The 17366-nt window shown below is 43.1% G+C and overlaps 1 protein-coding gene across 1 annotated transcript in view; it reads left to right on the forward strand.

Moving 5' to 3' along the window:
* SLC12A8 (solute carrier family 12 member 8) overlaps window positions 1–17366 on the forward strand; it is a 156210-nt gene that overhangs the window by 49181 nt on the left and 89663 nt on the right. The window lies entirely within an intron of this gene.

Consider the following 17366-nt stretch of genomic DNA (forward strand, 5'->3'; position numbering starts at 1 on the left):
GGTTCTAGTGGACAGCAAGTTCAAAATAAGTAGGGTGATTAATATTAGCAACCACAAAAACCCCCTACAATTCAATCTTAGGGCTGCATTATAAGAAGGATAGTTTCCAGGAAGGAGGGGGTGTTGCCCAGCTGTATTCTGCCCTGGTCAGACACCATCTGGAGTACTGTGTTCAGTTCAAGGCGCCACACTTTTTAAAAATAAAATTTATTGCTATATTTTGTTTTTACATCATCTTGATTTCTCAATATATTCCTTCCCTTCTCCCTCCCAGAGAACCACCTCTTATAACAAGGAATATTTTAAAAAGGAAACCAAAACTAATCAATACATTGATAAAGTCTCACAGTGTATGCCAGGTTCTACACTCCTACTCCCCCATTTCTTTGAAGAAGAGGGGGGAAGAGAGGACATTGATAAAGTAAAGTCTTCAGTGCAGGTAACTAGAATGATAAAAGGCCGAGAGCCCACAACAATAGTAATAGCTAGCATATAGCATGATAGCTTAGCAACATGATACACATATATGCGTATATGTACATACATACATAAATAGTGAGTCCATGACATGAGGATTGGTTGAAGGATCTGGGGATCTTTAGCTTGGAGAAGGCAAGGCTTGGGAAAGGAGTGGGAGAGGTATGACATGATAGTTTAATTCAATTACTTGAATGAGGGAAGAAGGATTAGACTTATTCTTGACCCCAGGAGGCAGAGCTAAGGATAATGGGTGGAAATTTCAAAGGGCCAAATTTTGATTTAATGTAAGGAAAAGCTTTCTTGAAATTAGACTATCCCAACATGGAAAACTTTTTTTCTTTCACTTAAGTATCTAGCATTTAGTTTATTAAAGTATTTTTAAAATTCTCAGTTCCAAATTCTCTCCTCCTTCTAACCCCTCTCTCACCCAAAAGAAAGCAAACAATATATTAGTTATACCCGTGAAGTCATGCAAACCTATTTCCATATTAGCCCCAGCATGGAACAACTTGACAAACAAATGCTGGATGACCACTTAGGTATATTGTAGGAGGCATTCTTTTGAGGTTATGGATTGGACTAAATGACCACTGAGGTCCTTTCCAACTCAAAATTTTGTTAATTTTTTAAAAATTCAGTCTCCTGTCTATGTAGATCCTTGATAAGGGATCTGGGTGGGATTTGGAGAGTGGATGAAGATTAAGAGAAAAAGATGAGAAACTCTCAGTCCTTGGCAAACACCCAGTCTGATGAGAGAGACGCAACATTTACTCTCCCCAACCTCTGAGTCTAATGAAGAAAATATGGTCTCTGTCCTTGGGGAACTCTGTCCTAATTATGTATACTACCTGTTTTTCCCTCGGCTGCTGCCAAGCTTCATGTATTTTTCTGGGGGGCCTGGTTGTCTGGAAGATGAGGTACACAAGGAATCTATTATGTAGACCCTACCATAGATCAAGGCATGTTTCTATTTGGGTGTATTGATTGCTCAAATCTGGCAGAGTCTTTGCCTACTCAACTCTTGATAATTTCATCATGGACCTGACCTGATAAGCCTTTCAAAAATTGGCCCCTCAAAACCATCTGGTTCCCCTAGAAGTCCTAGACAAGCACATGGAAATTACTGACCTATTCCACAATGGTGCCCCACCCCGGTGGATCCATTGGTTGTCAGGATTCAGAATGAAGTGAGAAACCTCATCATCCTTCGAGATCTGATCAGCCTTGGTACTCACACCTCATCACTACCCTCTGCCCCCCTCTGATTGGAAGGGGGGCCATGAATTCTAAAACCTCCATTTAAGGAGGGGGCTCAGGACAGATATCTCCTCATTCCCACATGGCTGCCCTATTTGGGGACTTCACCATCTCCTCGTGTTAGGTACCTCCCCTTCCTTTTCAGCTTCCTTTTATGTGTTGCCTTTCCCCTGAGGGCAGAGAGTTTCTTTTTTCATATTTGTTTCCCCAGTGTTTGGGACAGTGCCTGGCACAGAGGAGACACTTAATAAGTACTTACTAACTATTGACTGTTGACTAAGTGAGCCCCCAATTCCCCAATCCCCTGAAAGGATGTAAGTGAAAGGATGTAAGCTTCTTGAAGGCAGGAACCATTTCATTTTATATTTAATTCCAAAGCATCCGTTATGGGCCCTCACTCATAGAAGGCACGTAAACACTTGTGGGTTGGTTGACCAAAAGCCTTGTGGAGTCCCTGAATAAAATCTTTAAATATCCGTCATCAGGACATGTCAATTATGGTGAAGACAAGCAGGTGATCTGCCCTGTCTGTAGGAATCTAACTCAGATTAATTAAGTTATTAATCAGCTGGCTTCCCATCTTAATCAACCAGCTGGCTAATGGAATGACAAACTCATCTTCCAAAGAGGAGACCCAAGGCATCTACCTGTAGCTACTTAAGAATCATAATTGCATACAGAGGATGTGAACAAATAGCTCTCAAAAAAAGAATTGCAAACTATTAAGAACCACATGAAAGACTGCCCCAAATCACTTTTAATAAGAGAAATGCAAATCAAAACAACCCCAAGTTTTCACTCCATCTCTCAGCTCTGGACATTTTCTCTGGCTAGAGAAATTCTCCACACCTGGAATAAAATCTTTAAAAATCCATTATCAGGATATATCAATTAGGGCATAGCCAAGTCACTAGAAGTCTGTAGTGTGGCTCCCACTCCCAACATGGCTTCATCCAGGCAATAAAACCAGAAAGATTTACTGCCCACCTGGAGTATTTCTCAGGGGTGCTTACCATTGAGGGGCAGCTAGGTGTCACAGTGGATAGAGCCAGGCCTGAAGTCTGGAAGATTCATCTTCTCAAGCTCTAATATGGCCTTGGATGCTTACTATCTGGGTGACCCTGGGGAAGTCACTTAACCCTGTTTGCCTCAGTTTCCTCATCTGTAAAATGAGCTGGAGAAGGAAATGACAAACCACTTCAATATCCTTGCCAAGAAAACCCTAAATGGGGTCACTAAGAGTTGGACCTGATTCGACAACAAAAACAACAAACTTACCCTTTATCTGTAAAATGGGGATAATGATAGTACCTGTCTCACAGGATTTTTGTGAGGATCAGGTGAAGGCTGAGTGGGTTGAACCCTCCTCACTTCCCAGAGGGCAGTGTAGGGGCTCAGGGAGGGAGAGGATACAGGTCAGAGTTTTAAGTCCAGGCAAGGAGCAGAATCATCCTTTGAACAGTATTTAATAATCTACATTATGGGACTGGGAAATCACAATGGTAAGTGATGTCTGAAATGGAAGCAGGGTTAAAACGAGGACCGCAGTGATGTCTGAGGGAGCTTTAGAGAGGCAAAGGCCGGGCTTGGATTCAAGTAGTTTAATTCCAAGGTAAACCATAAAATGTGGAGCTCGACAACGTTCTCACAGTTTGTTGCACTGAAGGGTTCAGCAGGCGCTTCTGTGCTCGCCTCTCAGGCTGTCTGCAGTGGGGTGAGCTCCACCCGTCAGCTTCCTCTGAATTCCTTCCAGCAGGAGGGCTCCTGCCACCACTACCCTGATAATTCTCCATGACAAGGGTTGATTTTTTTCTTTTAAGAAAAAGGATGCCTTTTGTTTTTCATCACATAAATTTCTGAATTTATTTTTCCCACCTTCCTCTTCCTATTGAGCTATCCCTTAAAACAATGATGTAAAAATAAACAATAATGTAGCTCAGGAAAACCAGCTAACTGGCTCTGACAGCATATGCAGTATTCCATACCCATGCTCCCCCACTTCTGCTATGAAGGAGGTAGGGGGTTTTCTTGTCTCTTTTCTTTGGTTTTTACAATTACACAGCGGTCAGCCTTATCTTATTTTTTTCCTTATACTCTGTTGTAGTCATTGCGTATACTGTTTTCTTGGTTCCGCTTTATTGTTTATTGTCGTTCAGTTGTTCAGTCGTGTCTGACTCTTCATGACCCTGTTTGGGGTTTTCTTGGCAAAGAGATTGGAGTGGTTTGCCATTTCCTTCTCCAGCTCATTTCAAAGATGAGGAAACTGAGGCAAACGGAGTTAAGTGACTTGCCCAGGATCACACAGCTAGGAAGCGTCTGAAGCCAGATATGAAGTCATGAAAATGAGTCTTCCTAACTTTAGGCCTGGCCTCTATTCACTGTGCCACCTAGCTACCACCTGCTTCATTATGCATCAGCTCATGTAAGTCTGCCCGTGTTTCTGTAAATTTTTCATACTCTCTGTGTCTTACAGTGGAGTAATATTCCTTTACATTTATGTGCCAACATTGACTAAGTTATTCCTCACTTGATAGGAACCTGCTTTGTTTCCGGTATTTTGCTACTCCCCAAAAAGTATAGCTATGAATATTTGGTTTTCTATGGGACCTTTCCTTCTGCCTTAGCATCTTGGGATATACGCCCAGCAGGAGGCTAGAGACCCTACTGGGAAATCAAAGGGAATAGATATTTTAGTCACTTCTAAAAACATAATTGTTATTTTCCAATTTAAAACCGTACTGCCATATTATCAGTGTATCTGTCTTCCTGAAGCCCTTCCAATATTGATGACTTCCATCTTTTGTCATCTTTGCCAATTTTCTGGGTGTAAAGAGAAATCAATAATTACTTGATGAACATTTATGAAGTGCCTACTATGTGCCAGGCACTGGACTAGGTGCTGGGGATACAAAAAAAAGAGACAGTCCCTGCCCTCAAGGAGCTCACAGTCTAATGGGGGAGACAGCATGTAAACAAATATATACAAAGGAAGCTCTATATAAGATAAAAAGGGAACAGAAGGAAGGCACTAGAATTGAGAGGGATAGGGGAAGGCTTCCGGTAAAATATGGGATTTTAGTTGGGACTTAAAAGAAGCCGGGAAGGTCAGTAGTCAGAGAAGAGGAGGAAGAGCATTCCAGGCATGAAGGACAACGAGAGGAAATGCCCAGAGATAAGAGATGGAGTGAAACCTGGGGTTGTTTTGATTTGCATTTCTCTTATAAGTGATTTGGGGCAGTCTTTCCTATGGTTGTTAATAGTTTGCAATTTTTCTTTTGAGAACTGTTCATTCATATCCTCTGTGTGCAACCTCTGACTCTTAAGTGGCTTCAGAGGAGCCTTGGGTCTCCTCTTTGGAAGGAGATGAGTTTATCATTCCATCAGCCAGCTGGCTGAGTAAGATGGGGAGCCATTGACTGACTTCATTTGTATCTTCTTCTCCCAGGGTTGGCTGACCCAGCCCTTTGCCCCTTCCCCTCTCCTCCTGAATGGGATAGATTGTCCAAAACTCAAAGGTCATGTAGTGCTTGCTGAAGTGAAAGGGCTGAGTTGGGGAGAGAGGAAGTTGCATTGCTTAATGATTACAGCCCTAAGGCTTTGGCCTCTTTTATCTCTGTGGAGATAATTTAAGACAACCTAACCCAATTCTAGTGTTTTTTACTGGCTCTGGGACCCTGGACAAATCTCTTAACCTCTTTGGGCCTGTCTTTTCATCTGTGAAATGAGTGGGGCTAAGGTCACTTCTAACTCTGTCTGTGCTGGTGTATTTAAGGCCCTAAGGACAATCTGTTCAAATCTGGGCCACGGGAAATGGGACCTCTCTTGGGATACCAGGACTAGGCTTCCCAGTGATCAAATAAATTTCTCAAAAGTGAATTAGACAATCAGCATCCTAAAAAGGGATATGTGTGTGTGTGTGGGGGGGGGGGTGTAGGTATCACTTAGCATGGGGAAAGGGTAATTTTTTGGGTAGGTTGTAGGTTGTCACAAAGTGGTGGAAATAATTCGTTGGTATGGAAAGCCTGTATTCTGTGGTTCTGGGCAGCTTCAGTATAGAACTCAAGCCACACCCACTTGACCAAAACCTCACTGGCTTTAAATGTCACTGAAAAGAGCTATACTTTTAAATACTCCCCCTTCCCTCTCCTCCCTGCCCCTCCCCCCACCCCCATACAGATAACATACTTTCGACAAAGGCCTAGGATCAGAAAATAATCCTACCAGTTAAATAGCACTAGTTAGCAGTTCGATGCTATAGGTGGTCAAATCTGTGGTTACATGGTGTTGGACGATGGAGATTGGCAATGTGAGCCAACGGAAAGGGTCTTGGACTGAGAATCCAGGCCTGATTCTGCCCTTGACTCCATGTGGTTTGGGGCAATTCATGTAACCTCTCTGTGACTTGAATTTCCCTGATTCAAGAGCTAAAATAAATACGTGATGAGATGAGAGATGTGGAAGAGCAGAGGAAATATAAAAGATATTTTTTACAGTATCAGTAATAATAATAATCAAAACTCCGCACAATATTAACCAACATCATCCCAAGGATTAACAGTCTCTTCTCAAAAGGGAGGAAGAGGATCCATAGATGATGAGGCAGCCAGGTATCACAGTGGATAGAGCGCTGAACCTAGAGACAGGAAGACTTGAGTTCAAATGTAGCCTCAGACACTTACTAGCTGTGTGACCCTAGGCAAGTCACTAAACTGTCCGCCTTAAGTTTCCTCAACTGTAAAATGGAGGGTAATAACTGTACCTGCCTCCCAGGGCTGTTGTGAGGACTGTATTGTAAAGTGCTTTGCAACCCTTAAAGTACTGTTAGTATTATTATGGTCTCAGAACACGTGATAAGTAGGTAAAACCGTCCCGAAATACATCTGGAATGAACAACCATTACTTCACAGTTATAATAATAAATGGCAACAGTAAGGACAGGTACGGGCCACTGGATCTATTGAATACAGTCTAATTGATTTTACCTTGGGATGGAGCTTCGGAAACGGCTGAGATCTGAGAGTGGAATCCAAAAGCCCACTGTGAGTGACACCCGTGTGAATTCAGCTGACGATATGTTCACAAAGGGGGGCTGGGGAAAAAAAAGACCAAGTCGTGCGGATTTATTTCCAGAAATAGAGAGATTTATGCTGGAGATTCAACACGAGGTCATTGCCACCAGAAATTACAGAAAGGTTCACCTTAAGGAGCCAAGCATCTAAGATAACCAATTCCATATCTAAATGACAAGTGCGGAGCTGTTGGTGGTCTGGCAGAGGTGGTTTCCTCGGGAGTCCCTTACAGGAGAGAATTGCAAATCTGGATAAAGACAAGATAATGGCGATCTCCATTAGAGTGCCTGCTAGAGACAGCTAGGGGCACCGGGGATAAAGCCCTAGGCCTAGACACAGGAGGACCTGAGTTCAAATTTGGCCTCAGGCATCTACTAGCTGGGCAAGGCACTTAATTGCTGTCTGCCTCAGTTTCCTCATCTGTAAAATCCTCAACGACCTCCCAGGGTTGTTACGAGGTTTAAATGAGATAGTATTTTTAGAGTGCTTAGCATGGTGCTTGGCACATAGCAAATGCTATGTACATGCCAGATACTAGCATCGTGGTGTGCAGGGAACTGTAATACTGAAAATGAGCTGGGAATGTCTGTAATCCTACGGGCAGTCTAGTTAGCTTAGAGAGGCTTATTTCCGCAGGGTGATTAATTAAGTGATTAATTTTGGGGGGTCCACAGCAACCCAGGCTTATGATCTACATTAGTGGAGGGCATGTCCTACATGTATACCAATGAAATGATGGATTCTGGGAAGATTGAATTATAAGATTTATTAATTATTAATTCATTGATAATTATGATATATCTATTTACCAATAAACAATAAGAATTGATTTATTAATAGTTAATAATATTAATTTATTAATAAGACCTTAGAGGCCATTGAGTCCAACCTCCTCATTTTACAGATGAGGAAACTGAGGCTAGGAGAGGTTAAATAATTTGCCCAAGGTTACAAAGCTATCAAGTATCTGAGGCAGGATTTGAACCCAGGCCTGCCTTCCTGACTCCATGTCCAGTGCCTTATCTGTGTCTTCATGTTATCTTTCAGTAATTACAGATGTCTTACACACTAATCTATAGCCGTTTGCTTGTCTTATAACTTCTGCATGGGCTGTGGCTTAGAGTGGTAAGTATAAGTGCTGTATGAATTCCCATGTAATGTGGGTTATAAATAGTCTGTGTGGAAGTTTGGAGTGGGGCAGGGGGAGCAGAGGATTAGTCAGGTGGGTTAGTCCTGCTCATTTATTGTGTATAGAACTAGGTGGATGGTCCCCAGACCCTCACTTTTGCTGAGTTGACTGCATTCTATATGGGTAAGTCTTTCTTGATAACCAGAAGTATGACAGGGACATAATTAAGCACTGCCTTCATGGAGCTGAAGCTCTATAGGTGTAGCTAATTTTAGGGCCAGCAAAGAAGTTAAATTGGGAACATGGGGACATAGGAGTGGCATGTAAAAAAAAAAAAGAATGAAAAAAAAGCCCTTCAACCGGATGGGAATCGGTATTGTATGTTGACTTTAAGCAGGCGGAAACCTTCCAAAAGGAGTGAGTAGTGTCTGGGAGGAACAAGCAGTAAGGGTGGGGACTTCCTGTGAAAACAGCCACTTATCCTGGGGGGCCCATTCCTTCCTACCCGGGTGATAAGAAAGCCAGATTTTCCTTTCTCAGGCTCTTGTGAGCTGTGAACAGCAATAGCTCCAGGTGGCTTTTCAGCAGGGCTGTTGTGATCTGTCTCACGAAGGGCCAGGCCTTAAGCTGGGTGAGGGGGTGGTATGTGGGGTGGGGGGGTGGTGGTGGTGGTGGTGGTGATATTTCTGTCAGGGTCTCCAACCCGTGGAGCATAAGTGACATAGTTATTTGACAAACTCTGTGGTGTAGATTGCATACCACCAAGCAGGAGACAAAACTGTCCCTAAGAAAGGTGGCAGTGTGTGACCTCAGATTGGAAGAGTCAGGATGCTGCAGCCCTTCTCCTATAGAGGAGAGGAAGAGAGTTAATGAGATGATTCTCTCTCTCTCTCTCTCTCTCTCTCTCTCTCTCTCTCTCTCTCTCTCGGTCTCGCTCTCTCTCGCTCTCCCTTCACCTCCCTCTTCTCTTATTCTCCTACCTCTTCACTCTTCTTCTTCTCCTTCCTTTCTTCCCTTCTCTCTCTTTCTCCCCCTTCCTCTTCCCCTCCCTTCTCTCATTTCATTCTCTTCCTTTTTACTCCCTGTTCCCTCTCTTTCCTCTTCCATCTCCCTCCCGTCTTTACTTTCTCTCCTCCATATCTTTCTATCTTTCCCTTCTTCCATTTTATTCTCTTCCTGCCCCTCCTTGCTACCTCCCTCCATTTCCCTTCTCTCCATACTCCCCTTTTTCATTTCTTCCTCTCTTGTGCTCCATTTTCCTCTCCCATCTTCTATTTCATTCTCCACAGTCTCCTCCATACTACCTTTCCCCCTTGCCCTCTCTCTCCCCTCCTCTGTCTTCCTCCTCTTCCCATTATCCAACCACTATCTCTCATCCTTTCTTTTCTCCTTCCTACTAGAGGGCAGCATGAAACTCTTCTAATGTTATAGAACTGGAAGACCATAGTGGGAAGTGATGTCTAAAATGGAAGCAGGGTCAAAGTACACGCAGGGCCCAGCCTTCTCATTAGTGGTACATTTCACTGGGAATTTTAAAAAAATAGAGCTCATAGGGAGATCATCACACTTCATGTTCATCAGAAGTGGCTCCTCCTCATAATAAGATCAATAGCTCCTGCCTTATAAAGAATCCTGAAACCTGTAGCCTACAGAACTCCACAAAGCCCCCCCACCCCTACCCCACCTTATCCACCTCCTAACCTTCTACCCTTAGGACTGTCTTTGACATTTGAGAATCTCTCCCCTTTCCTGGGAAGTTTAGAGGAAGAAGCGTTGAATTTAGAGTCAGAGGACCCAGCTTCAGAGCTTGGCCCCGCCACTATCTTTGTGACTGTGGTCAAATTATTTCACTTCCCTAGCTGTCAGTTTCCTCAATCAGTAAAAGGAAGTGGTTGGGCAGTATGGAATAGTGGATAGAACACTGGACTGGGAGTTAGGAAGACCTGAGTTCAAATCCTGCCCTAAATCCTTCCTGCTGGCTGTGTGGTCCTGGGCAACTCACTTAACTTCTCTGTGCCTCAGTTTCTTCGTTAGTGAAATGAGAGGGTTGGACTCTGTAGTTTGTAAAGTCCCTTCCTGCTTTAAATCTACAGTTCTATGATCTTCCCTTCATGGGGGGAGGGGGCAGCAAGGGGCCATTCTTTCCATCTCCTATTCTCTAATGCTCCTTCACACTCCCAATCCTTCTTCCCTCAGCAGTATTGGCTCTTTTTTTTTTAAGCTCTTCTTACGGCCTCTTTTCTCTTGCTAGACAAGGATAGTCACGTGAATCATGGAGGAACCCTCAAGTGCTAAATCCTTCAGGATGAGTGTTTCCTTTTCCTCCTCTTTTCTCCTCCACTCCTTCTTTTCTCCCCTCCTCAGGTCTTCTGTAATCTCCCACTGCACAATGGGACTCCGTGGAATCTTTGGTTCCTGTTTTAATTTCCTATTGGACAAGTGGTTTCATCCTTCCAAACCTGTTTCCCCAATTGAAGAAGTGGTTTAAAAAACATTAGCCATGAAAGTCCCTTCTACTTCTCCCGGAAGACAATCTCTTTTCTTTTTTCTCCCTTTTCTCTCTCCCTTCTTTCCCCTCTCATCTCCCATTTTCTCCCCCTTTATCTTTGCTTTCTTTCTCTCCTTCCCCCTTCCTTTCTCCTCTCTTCCTTTCCTTTTTCCATTCCCTCTATCCCTTCTCCTCGCCCTTTCCTTTCTCTTTCTCTTCCTTTCTTCTAAACATTTGACTGTCTACAAAAACTATGGCATAGATCATTTATTAAACAAACATCTATTAAGTACCTTCTACATGCCTGGCATTGTGGTAGGTGCAGGAGATTTAAAACAACCATTATTTATATTCTGTTTTGGCCAGAAACCCTGAGGGTCTTCTCCCAGATCAATTTTTTTTCTTTTCTTTTTTTTTAAATTTATTTAATATATTTAGTTTTCAGCATTGATTTCCACAAGAGTTTGAATTACAAATTTTCTCCCAATTTCTACTCTCCCTCCCACTCCAAGATGGCATATACTCTGGTTGCCCTGTTTCCCAGTCAGCCCTCCCCTCTGTCACCCCACTCCCCTCCCATCCCCTTTTCCCTTCCTTTCTTGTAGGGCAAGATAAATTTCCACGCCCCATTGCCTGTGCATCTTACCTGCTAGTTGCATGCAAAAACTTTCTTTTTTGTTTTTGAACATCTGTTTTCGAAACTTTGAGTTAATTTTTTTTAAGAGGCCATTCCTTGCTTCATTTCTTCCTAAGCCATAATCACTGAATTCATGGTGCCTCAGTCAAACTGAGACCTGTTAAAGACCTTAGCTTGAAAAGGCCAAGTTCCCCCACTGCATCCTGGGCCATCTCCAGTCATTCTGATCCATATCTGGCCACTGGACCCGGATGGCTCTGGAGGAGAAAGTGAGGCTGGTGACTTTGCTCAGCTCTCTCTCACTCAAATCCAATTCACATGATAGTCAGGGCCACCTCCCTGATGTCATGGTCCTCCAGAGAACTAGCAATTGGGGATTTAGAAACAAAAGTAAGATAGTCTTTGCCCTAAAGGAGTTTGCATTCTACTGGGACATTACAATAAATGAACATGAGTAAATACATACAAAGTATACACAAAGGAATTTCAAAGGAGAGAGGGCACCAACAATTAGAAAAATTAGGAAAGGTGCTTAGTAAATAGAGAGCTTGGCCTGGAGTCAGACCTGAGTTCAAATGTGATCTCGGGTAATTACTAGCTGCATGACCCTGGACAAGTCAGGTAACCTCTGTTTGCCCTAGCTTGTTGTTCAGTCCTTTCAGTTATGTCTGAATCTTCTGACCCTATTTGGGGTTTTCTTGGCAAAGACACTGGGTGGTTTGCCATTTCCTTCTCCAGTTCATTTTATAGATGAGGAAACTGAGGTAAACAGAGTTAAATGACTTGCCCAGGGTCACATGGCTAGTAAGTGTCAGAGGCTGGATATGAACTCATTTCTTCCTGACTCTAGGCTTGCTGGTACTGTATTTACTGCTCCACTTAGCTACCCTAGTTTACTCAACTGCAAAATAAGGATAATTGCAGTATCTACCTCCCTGGGGTTGTGAAGATTAAATAAAATAATAGTCCTTAAGTCAGTGCTTGGCACATAGTAGGTGCTTAAGAAATGCTTTTTTTTTCCTTCCCTCCTTCCCTCCCTCCTTCTTTACCTCTTTCCTTCCTTCCCTCCTCCCTTCTTTCCTTCCCTCCCTCCTTCTTTACCTCTTTCCTTCCCTCCCTCCCTCCTTCCTTCCTCCCTCCTTTCCTCCCTCCCTCCCTCCTTCCTTTCTTCCTTCCTCCCTCCCTTCCTCTCTCCCTTCCTCCCTCCCTCCCTTCCTCCCTCCTTCCCTCCTTCCCTCCTTCCAGGGTCAAAGCTGTGCTTTGGGCACATGGTTTTGCAGTTGTGTAGGTGATGGAGAGAGACTAGAGGCTGGGAGCCCAATTAGGAGACTATGGTAGTCATCTAAGGGAGAACTGACAGGGCCTGAACTAGAGAGAGTGGCCGTGCAAGAGGAGAGAAAAGTATGGATGTGAAGATATTGGGTGGGTGAAATTGACAGGATTGAGCAGTGGGTATGACGGTGAGAATTAGTGAAGAGTCAAGGAGTAACTCTGAGATTTTGAACTTGGGTGACTGGTAAGCCCGATAATACCCTCAACAGAAATAGGGAAGTCAGAAAGAGGAAAGGGTTTTGGGGGAAAGAGAGTAAGTTGTTTTTGCCTTGGTGAATGTGAAATGCCAATGGGGCCATCTGGTTAGAAATATCCAATAGGCACCTGGTGCCATGGAACTAGACAGATAATCCCAAATCAATTCTAGTTGGCTAGGGAGTGAATTTTCTTATAGGTTGATATTAAAATGACTTTGCATTTGCTGAGTCTACAATTGAATTAACAACATTATTGTGGGAATGGGCTTGGAACATACTGTTTATCATGAATAATCCACCAAGTAGATACCTACACTCTGAGAACTGAGACTTGGCTTTTCTTCTTGCTCCTCAGGCATTCCTAGAATTGAGAGAGGGGGAGCATAGCAGGCATCTATTTCTGTGATTTGAGTTCATTAGAAAAAATAACCCCACCCTGGTTGCCCTGTACAATGTTGTGTCCTGGACCCTCACTCATATTTTGCTTTCTGACAACATTTAGCCTGATTTTCCCTTTTCATTCCCATAGGCAGACAGGTTTTCTTTGCTGCCAGTATATTCCTTCGGTAGTTATCATTAGGAATGAAGACTATGCTTGGGACATATCTCAAGACTTTTTTGGAGTCAGTCTTTAGAAGAGCTTTCCTTGCTTCTTGATCCACAGTATTCAGTGGTGGGCTGGTAAATGTTTAACAACCAGGCTCTCTGGAGAAAACAGCGACACACTTTTAAATTTGATCTGCATTATTAACGCTTCTTAAGTCTAGACCAGGGCTGTCCAAAATGCAGCCCACAGGTCACAGTGGGGTTTATGCAGCCTGTCTACAAGCATAGAAATTTACATAAATGCTTTAGTAAATGAAGCCGAGTTACCACAGAGCTCTCACTAAAATGGCAAATCAAAATATATTGTCTATTGTTTCAATAAAAACCTAAGGTTGGGCAGCCCTGGTCTAGACAGTCAACAAAACAGTAAATCCAATCCTAACTTGTAGCCGTTGCCTGTTGGAGCTGGCTCTCCCAGAGGCAGTCTCCTGATTCTACTTTTTCTAGGTCCCCTGCCCCACCTCCTCCATCCCATACTTATAATCTTGAAACCCTGCCCTTTCGAAAAGTGGTGAGGGCTTGCTTCTGCATACAGGAACTTGCATAGGACCATGGAGTCAAGTTGAAAGGGACCTTAGAGGTCATGTACCTCTAGCCTCTCATTTTACAGTTGAAAAAACTGAGACCCAGAAAGGTCAAGTGAATTTATCAAAAATCCCACAGGTACTAAGTAGAAGAGCTGGGATCTGAGCGTAGGCCCTTTTCCTCTAAATTCTGTTGTTCTTTTTCCACAGAACTTTACTAAGAACAATCAGGTCCTTGGAGAAGAAAAATACTCCTCTCTCCAATGTATTGTAACCATTTCCCCTAGAGACAGAATTATAAGATGCAGATGTGAGTTTAAGATGAGGTAGTGTCTATACAGAGTGAAGATTCATAGGTTTTGATGAGCTTTGGATAAGGGAGATGTGCTTGTGAACTGGAGGGCCAAGGGAGCAAGGATAAAGGGGCTGGCAGAGGGAAGGGGCTCTTAGAGAAATCAGAACAGCATGGGATCCTGGCGAGAGCACTAGTCTAGGAATCAGGAGGCCTAGACTGGAATCCCACCTTGAGCAAGAGATTTAACCTCTCTAGTTCTCAATTTCCTCATCGATAAAATGAATATAGTCATACTTGTTTTATCTGTCTCACCTATCTCTGTTGTGAGGATCAGACAAAATAGTCTATACACTTTCTAACTTTAAAAGTTCTTTTTAAATGTCCATTGTTATTATCATGAACCCTGGGTTGCTAAGAATATCTCTTTTCCAGATGAAAGCATGCTTTTGGATGGACACCCATCCAAATCGGGGTAGACAGAACAGATCAACAATGAATTGAGATCAGAGTTAAATCAGGACTAAAAGAGTAGGCCAGATTGCCTCTGGGAAATTGCATAGTTCCCTCATAGAACTACAAACTTCCCACGAAAATAAGGACCATCCTCTTAAGACCAGAATTGGATCTGTGTTGTCTTGTAGCTGCAGGGCATGGAATGCAACATTCTCAGAAGAGAGCAATAGCAAAGAGCATGGTGGGTGTGGGCTGGTTGTAACATCTAACCAAAGAGGAACGCCAAAGGAGAACAAGAGTAAAAAGTGCCAGAAAGGAAATGCGTGATAGGAAGAGAAGATGGGCTGGTTGTATGGCCAGGGTGAGATATGGTAGGTGAATAGGCTGCATCCCTCCACTGATACCCCCTCAATGTCAGGAGGAATAGAAGGCCTTCAGAGCCCCCGGGGGATTGCCTCGCGGGCAAACTTAGAGGGGTATTTGGACCTGAGTCTCACAGAATGGGCAGGCATGCCTGGGTTGAAATTTATATGACTAAAGGGAATTTCCAAATCAGTGAGACCTTACATCCGTTTGAATATTAGAGTAGAATAAGCTTTGGACTCCATCTGTAGACTTAGGTTTGTATCCTGGCTCTGACACTGTGATTCTGGGAAAGTCACTTAAACTCTCTAGATGTGTTTTCTTATTTATAAAACAGGGATAGTATTTGTTCCCCTCATAGGGTGGATGTGAGAAAAGCATTTGGTAAGCCTGTTCACTCAGCCGTTTCAGTCATGCCCAACACTTCCTTCCATTTTAGCCGCTTTAGCTAAATACCATTTCGGCATTGAGGTTATCAAGCTTGGTTAACGAGAGACAGTGGTTTAAGATAAGTAGCTGTTATTGTTCAGTCATTTTCAGTCATGTTCAACTCTTCGTGACCCCATTTGGGGTTTTCTTGGCAAAGATAAAGACTAGTTTGCTATTTCCTTCTCCAGCTCATTTTACAGATGAGGAAACTGAGGCCATCAGGGTTCAGTGACTTGCCCAGGGTCACACAGCTAGTAAATGTCTGAGGCTAGATTTGAACTCAGATCTTCCTGACTTTAGGCCTGGCATTCTCTCCACTGCTCTACCTTGCTGCCCTTTGTAAACCTTAAGGTGCTATAATATGTGATCTAATTTTTTGATTATTATCATTTCAAATTTATGGGCAGAATGAGGTCCATGAGCTAATGAACACATTAATTGGGGAGGGGGGGGTCAGAAAGAAAGAGGTCTGTTTTAGAATGTATGATTGAGATTCATTTTATATCAAGTTTCTTGACCAAAGTGAGAGTGCACATTTGATTAGGAATTTTTCTTTTTTGGAGGGGGGAAGGCAGGACAATTGGGGTTAAGTGACTTGCCCAAGGTCACACAGCTAATAAGTGTGTCAAGTGTCTGAGGCTGGATTTGAACTCAGGTCCTCAGGACTCCAGGACTGGTGCTCCACTCACTGTGTCACCTAGCTGCCCCTGACTCAGTATTTTTAAATCAACTTTATTTTATTTTCAGGTTCGCATTGTCTCCCTCCACCTCCACCCCAAAGCAAGAAAAACAAAAGCTCTGTTACAGACAGGTATAGTCAAGCAAAACAAATTCCTACATTGGCCATGTCCAAGAAAAATATATCTCAATCGGTACTTTGAGTCCATCACCTCTCAATCAGGAGGTGAGCAGAACGTCTCATCACGAGTACTCTGAAATTGTGGCAGGCCATTACGTTGATTGGAGTTCCTAAGTCACTCAAAATTGTCTTTCTAATAACTCTTGTCATTGTATAATTGTCCTCCTGGTTCTGCTCACTTCACTCTGTATCAGTACCTACAAGTCTTCTCAGGTTTCTCTGGAACCATCCTCTTCATCATTTGTTATGGTACAATTGTATTCCATCACGCTCGTATACCATAATTTGGCCAACCATTTCTTAGTTGATAGGCATCCTCTCAGTTTCCATTTCTTTGCTGCCTCAAAAAGAACTAATATACATCTTTTTGTACAAATGAGTCTCTTTATTCTTTCGCTCTTACCGGGAGAAACTTAATGGAGGTATTACTGGGTCAAAGGGTATGCCCAATTTAACAGCGTTTTGAACTTACTTCCAAACTGCATTCCAAAAGGGTTGGACCACTTCACAACTCCACCAGCGATGCATCAGTGTGCCTGTTTTCCCACATTTCCTCTAGCATTTATTATTTTCCATTTTTGCCATCTTAACCAATCTGATGGACATGAGGTGGCACCTTGGAGTTGTTTTAATTTTCATTTCTCTAATTAGAAGTAATTTAGAATGTTTTTTAATATGGCCACTGATAGCTTAGGACAGCTAGGTGGTTCAGTAGTTAGAGTTCTGGGCCTAAAGTCAGAACTTCCTGAGTTCAAATCTGGCCTCAGACACTTAGCTGTTTGACCTTGGGCAAGTCACTTAGCTCTGTTTGCCTCAGTTTCCTCATCTGTAAATTTGTGCCATTATGGTCCCCCTTCCTCCTAGGGTTGTAAGGATCTAGCGGGAAATTGTATGTAAATCGCTTTGCAAACATTAAATGTGAGCTAATTATGATCTATGTGAGCAGCATAAGGTCAAGTCCAAGCAAAACACTCAGAAACCGCCTGATACCACTCTGCTGACTGAAGGTCAAACAAAGCAGGGGGTCTCGGCCAGCATCTGCCAGCATTGTGATGTCAGTGTTTATTGCCAGGCAAGCTTGGTAAGCATTTAGTCAAACTTGCCAGAGCAGGTTGATAACCTCCTGGAATGCCAGGCCTGTTAGAGGCATTCATCATGGTACAATAGAAAGAACACTGAATGTGGGAGTCACAAAACCTGACTCCAAATCTCAGTTGGGCCACTATTAAAAAAAATTTAATTTATTTT

Source organism: Trichosurus vulpecula, chromosome 2, assembly GCF_011100635.1.
Source record: "Trichosurus vulpecula isolate mTriVul1 chromosome 2, mTriVul1.pri, whole genome shotgun sequence".
Lineage (NCBI taxonomy): Eukaryota > Metazoa > Chordata > Mammalia > Diprotodontia > Phalangeridae > Trichosurus > Trichosurus vulpecula.